Here is a 6,000-nt window from a genome sequence, read left to right as displayed (position 1 = left end):
CTGGGAGATATTGGTACGACAAGGTGTCTGGATTTGGGGGGGAAAGGTGCGAGGAGAGCTGTTTCTTGGACTTAGGCTAATTTCGTGTGTTGTTTTTTAGTTGTGAATAATACTTTTGGCTGAATTGAGCAGGAAGGAGAGCCGCCATGCCAGATTATCAGTCCTCTGCTGCAGACTGGTTATCAAATTAGGCGAGATGTTAGCAATGGTGCAACAAACGTGCTGATCAATGGTCGGGAGATAACCAATCGTGAGCTCTGGCTGTTATGGGTATGTCATGTGTAAAGGATTCCCTTGAGGCACTATTGTTTTGAAGGTGTAGATGAAAAGCTGAGCAGTTTCTTGTTATGTTTGCAGGCTGCTGGAATCCGTTCCGAGGGTGAGCCTCACTTTTGGATCACTGCCGATGGATCCTGTAAGCTTGAAGGCATGAATAATGTGATTGCGAAATTATGGGAAAAGGTAAGCCAAATATTTTGTTTGTTCTTTTCACTTGATGTATTGGATTGTATGGTTCTTGATTGTGCTGAAAATTTCTGACAGAAACAAGCCAAGATGTTATGCATGGCTCTATCTTTGCCACTTCCTTCTAATAGGGCTAATCCTGCTGGTGAAGACTCCATCAGAGATAGCGAAAATGTTGCAAAGAGGATAGAGCGGAGCATGATGAATAAACTTCTCCTTGTAGGCTGTGATCAGTCTGGAACGAGTACGATATTCAAACAGGTGAGGCGTAGGTGGTGGAATATATCTTGTTTTAATTGAGTCTTCAATTTGTTTGTCGCTGGTGATACTATGATGCTCTTTAGTTTGAAATCCGTATTTGTTTTGGCCTTTGAGCTCAGATCTGCTAAATGTATTCTGTAATGTGAATTGGATTTATATGTTTCAAAAGAAGCAAAATTAGCAATATGGTCTGAAACTGCATATATATGATGCAAGTTGATGCATTGAACTTGAGATTCAGTTGCATGAAAATTCGTACTCCTAATATTATTTAGGTGCATTTTATGACGATCTGTTTGTTTGCCTCTGTGTTGCGTCCAGGCGAAAATTCTGTACAATGTCCCATTTTCAGAAGATGAGAAGCAAAACATCAAAGACATGATCCAAAGAAATTTATATAGATACATTAGCATTCTTCTTGAGGGGCGCGAGCATTTCAGAGAAGAAGATGCAATGGATTTAAGAAGGCGACGTGCTGACAAGCCTGGTCCTTCAGGTATACATATAGTTTGTTATTTTATTGACACCAGTTAGTATTCTCTTAGATAAGGAGTATTCCTTAAAAGAGGGCCTTCCTCTCAATAGGCCAAGCATCACTTCCACTTTAGAAAACTAACAAATGCAAAGATACTCTGAAACTATGTGAAGTCTTCATATTTGCAAAATAGATTGAATTCGAACTTTCACTGATTTGTGTGTTCTTGCTAGTAACAAAATGTGATGAAACATATATACATCAATGTCCTACACATTTTAGAATATTTTTGCATAAAAGAATCCCTAGTTTGGTTATATTTTGTATAACTAAATCCTTTGTTGTCTTCCTTCAGTGGTGAGAGAGGAATCTGACCACGTAGATGAGAAGAATGCTTTATTCGTTCAGTCGAAATCTGGAAAATTTCTCGAGTTGGCTACAGCAAATCACGATGACAGGCAACTTAGAGGTTATATTTCCAGCTGCTACTCGAGAGTATTCACCTCTAGTCGAGGAGCTATGGAAAGACAAAGCATTTCAAGCCATTTTCAAACGAAGGAATGAGCTGCCTATGCTGCCTAGAGTTGCTAACTACTTCTTAGATAGAGTGAGTCGTGATATATGTTCTTTTTCTCTTTAAGATGCTACATCCTTCGTTCAACCTTAATTTTATCCACACATATTTATAAGATTCTCTCTGTTTCAAAAGGCAGTTGAAATTTCGCGGATGGACTATGAGCCATCTGAACTGGATATCCTATATGCAGACGGTGTAACTTCTTCAATGGAGTTGCATCCATGAAGTTTTCTCTTCCAAAATCATCTCAGGATGGCTACATGGAAAGTCTAGATCATAATGAGCCACCGTTGAGGTGAGTTTGCATCGGAACTCTGATTTACTGCATCCAAATTGATACCCAAACATTACAGAGAGATTGTTCAAGTTGGTTTAAATAAATGATTTTTTTCTTAATCATTTAAATTTTGTGAATGCAGCTGTGAGCTCATCAGAGTTCATGCAAACAGCCTTGGAGAGAACTGCAAGTGGCTGGAGATGTTTGAAGATTCCGACCTCTTCCTATTCTGCATTTCCCTCACAGAATACGCTGAGTACCACGAAGACATAAACGGGACACGATCAAACAAGCTGTTGGAGACAAGCGACTCTTTGAGAGGATCATCACTCATCCCACCCTTGCTGACAAACAATTCCTTCTGATCCTCAATAAGTTCGACCTGCTGGATGAAATTATCTATGAAACTCCCCTGTCGCGGGTGTGAGTGGTTCCAAGATTTCAACCCGGTGATGAGCAAACACCCTCACAATCCCTACAGCAACAACAACCCTTCTTTGGCACAGCGCGCCTCCCACTATGTTGGTGTGAAGTTCAAGAGGCTGTTCTATTCCCTGACCGGGCGAAAGCTGTTTGTGGTACAAGCAACAGGGCTGGAGGCAGATAGCGTCGACAAAGCCCTTAGGTATGGTAAGGAGATCCTCAAGTGGGAAGATGAGAGACATACTGTTAGCATGAATCAAGATTCTAGTGAGAGCTTTGATCCAAGTTCCTCTGCTTACACCTCTTGAAGCCCTTTTCGAGTTTTGATGCAATCCGAGATAGCAAATGTGTATAGATTCAAGTTTATTTGTGGTGTAATAAACTGGCAAATGTGTCAAAAGTATAGTAATTGTAAGAGAAGTATGTTTCCACATTTGGAGTAAAGGACAATTCTTTCATTCAATAGAGTACATAGGAATACATGAAGAAAACATTCTTATACAAATATACATGTTGCTACTACATTTTGGACTCTACAAAGAGCTAATCCCCTTTGCACATTGAATTTCAAGAGGGGGCGAACCGATCAAGGAGCAACAAAACGATTGTTTCTGGCATAGCATCCTCGTTTCTTTCGTCGTCGTCGCTGGTGATGAAGAAGAAGGAGAACCATGTTGTTTTGGTTCTTGGCTTTTCTCATCAGTTTTCATAAAACTTGATAGGAACGGGTTTTGGCTCTCACCTTTGCGAACATTCCTCTCCCTGATTCTCCAATGCAAACCTCACCTGCAGCTCCCATTTTTTTTATCAACACTCAAGAAGTCTTTTCTTTTCTTTTTTTACTTTTTTTTCCTCCACTTCGATAGAGTGTATTTATAGGAAAGAGTGATGAAGGTTGAAGTTCATCACACACACAAACAAACACAGTGGGGAGATATTTATTTTGGAATAGCATGAAAAATCAATGTCTGGAGGCCCATAACACGCGGATTATTCTGAAATAGGAGGGGAGGGTCAAGAAAAGCATGAGTGAATGTATAAGTGAAAAGAATAAGCAAAAGGGATCATGCTTGCACATAAAATTGTGGAGGGAGGCTTGCTACCATTCATTCGTTAGAATTGATTGAGGGTTTTGTCACATATGGGACTCAAATGGCAAAAAAAGAAAAGAGATATTTATCGGGGCTTTCTTATAAAGTTAACCAGCAGTCAAGATTTTTTGCACAATCTCTAAGGCCATCCACAATAGAAATAGCCCAGCAATAGCCCAGCCATAGCCCAGCCACTGCCACATCATCAGCACTAAAAATCCTTCTGCCACATCATCAAAACAAGCAAATAGCCCAGCAATAGCCCAGCCATAGCCTAGCCACATACTATCCACATCACTATTAACAAATATATACAAAATGAAATAATTAACAATAACGCAATATACGAAATTTAATTTATGAGACATCTACGGGAAAATTCACTAATATTAATAAAATTTAAAAAGTACATAATTAAAAAAAATTACATTAATTAAATTTACAAATGAAAATTTAAAATAACATTACAACTTAAAGTTAAAAAATAAAAAAAGACATAATTAAAATCTTAAAAAATAAAAATGACATAATTTAAAATACAATTTTATAGAAAATCCTTGAATGAGATTGTCTCACATCGAAAGTGGAACATAAAACATTCAAGGATATCTCTCTATAAAAGAGAAACATCCTTGAATGAGTTTGTCCCACATCGAAAGTGGAACATAAAACATTCAAGGATATCTCTCTATAAAAGAGAAACATCCTTGAATGAGTTTGTCCCACATCGAAAGTGGAACATAAAACATTCAAGGATATCTCTCTATAAAAGAGAAACATCCTTGAATGAGTTTGTCCCACATCGAAAGTGGAACATAAAACATTCAAGGATATCTCTCTATAAAGAGAAACATCCTTGAATGAGTTTCATAAATTCGCAAGCCCATTAAATATATATGGGCTATTACGAATTTCTAGTATAAATTTATTTATAAAAATGGATTTTTATATATAGAAAACAATTTTTATAAATAAATAATATTTTTTTTATATTTGATTTTTTTTAAAAAATTCGAATTTCAAAAATTTGAATTTAAAAAAAAAAATCGCGCTGGGCGATCCGGGCGCTGCAATAGCGCCGAACGGACCGCCCAGCGCCACGCGACCGCCCAGCGCTGCGCGGTTTCTCTCTCCAATCGCCCGCTGGGCGGCTGCAATAGATCGCCCAGCGAACCGCCCAGCGCCGGCGCTCGGCTGGGCGGTCGCTGGGCGCCTATTGTGGATGGCCTAATTATATCGTAGTTGAACCAAATATGATTATAAATAAGATAGAGCTGGAATATCGAACAAAGGGGGTGTAGCTCATATGGTAGAGCGCTCGCTTCGCATGCGAGAGGCACGGGGTTCGATTCCCCGCACCTCCATCTCCCTCTTTCACTGTTTTTCCGGCGGCAGCGGGAAGTTCCTTGCTAGTGTGTGCGAGAAATGTATTTTTTTATTTAAAATAATTTATCATTTTTATTCATCAAGATAATCAGTTTTAACACTATTCACTTTTATATAAGAAACACAACTAGTTTTTAGAGCTAAAGATGAGAAAAGCTCCACAAAATATTGTTACCGAATAAACTTTCCCTAGTGACCTTGTACGATCTTATAATTTGGTTGCATCAAGTCCAATGTATCCCATGTAACGTAAGTAGGGATGTCAATCGGGCCTGCCCGTCGGGTTTCGGGCCGGTCCTACTCGGGTTGCGGGTCAATCGGGTGCGGGCTAATCGGGTTGTGAATTCTTTCGGGTTGTAAAAGTTCAACCCTAACCCTAAAAGCTCGGGTTTCGGGCTAGCCCAGCGGGTTAATCGGGTTACTACCGATAAGATTAACATGCTATCAATCCAATAAATAATGATGAAAATTAGTTATATTCATAAAATGTAAAATATTTAATTATGATAAATTTGAGATATATGGTCAAACTCAATCATAAACATGATCAAATACTAATATTTGAAATATTTCGTAAAATTTTAATGCATGTTTTAGAAATTTAAATATTTTTTAAGTGAATTCAAAGTTTTTAATTTATTTATCAATTATTATATTAATAAAAATTCAATATATAATTTTTATATTTAATATAAAATTGAAAGTTATTTTTTAGTTATCTATATTATAAAATTAATCAATAAAGTGTCGAATTAGGAGTAAAAAATAGAATAATAGAAATTTTATCGGGTTTTCGAGTTTAGCCCTAATGGGTCGCGGGTTAATCGGGTGCGGGCTAATCGGGTTTTACTTTTATCAGGCTAGAAATTTCCAGCCCTAACCCTATAAATTTGGCGGGCTATTCGGGTCAGTCCACGGGTTGCGGGCTACATTGACATCCCTAAAGTTAAGGCCGTTTGACCAAGTGGTACAACAAGGCAACGCATATTAGAGCTCCAAGTTGCATCGAGATTTTAAAAAATTATCAACTAATCCATTGTTTAAT

The 6,000-nt window shown here is 38.0% G+C and overlaps 1 non-coding gene and 1 pseudogene across 1 annotated transcript; both read left to right on the top strand.

Moving 5' to 3' along the window:
• The first annotated feature begins 132 nt into the window (after nt 1-132).
• On the top strand, nt 133-2,941 carry LOC121791227 (annotated as a pseudogene).
• A 1,919-nt stretch (nt 2,942-4,860) lies between these two features.
• TRNAA-CGC lies at nt 4,861-4,933 on the top strand. The gene has a single exon. It is a non-coding gene; the product is annotated as a tRNA-Ala (tRNA).
• Nucleotides 4,934-6,000: the final 1,067 nt, after the last annotated feature.

Source organism: Salvia splendens, unplaced genomic scaffold (assembly GCF_004379255.2).
Source record: "Salvia splendens isolate huo1 unplaced genomic scaffold, SspV2 ctg750, whole genome shotgun sequence".
Classification (NCBI taxonomy): domain Eukaryota; kingdom Viridiplantae; phylum Streptophyta; class Magnoliopsida; order Lamiales; family Lamiaceae; genus Salvia; species Salvia splendens.
The sequence above is the reverse complement of the archived record's forward strand: the minus strand, read 5'-3'. Positions and strand labels throughout refer to the sequence as shown.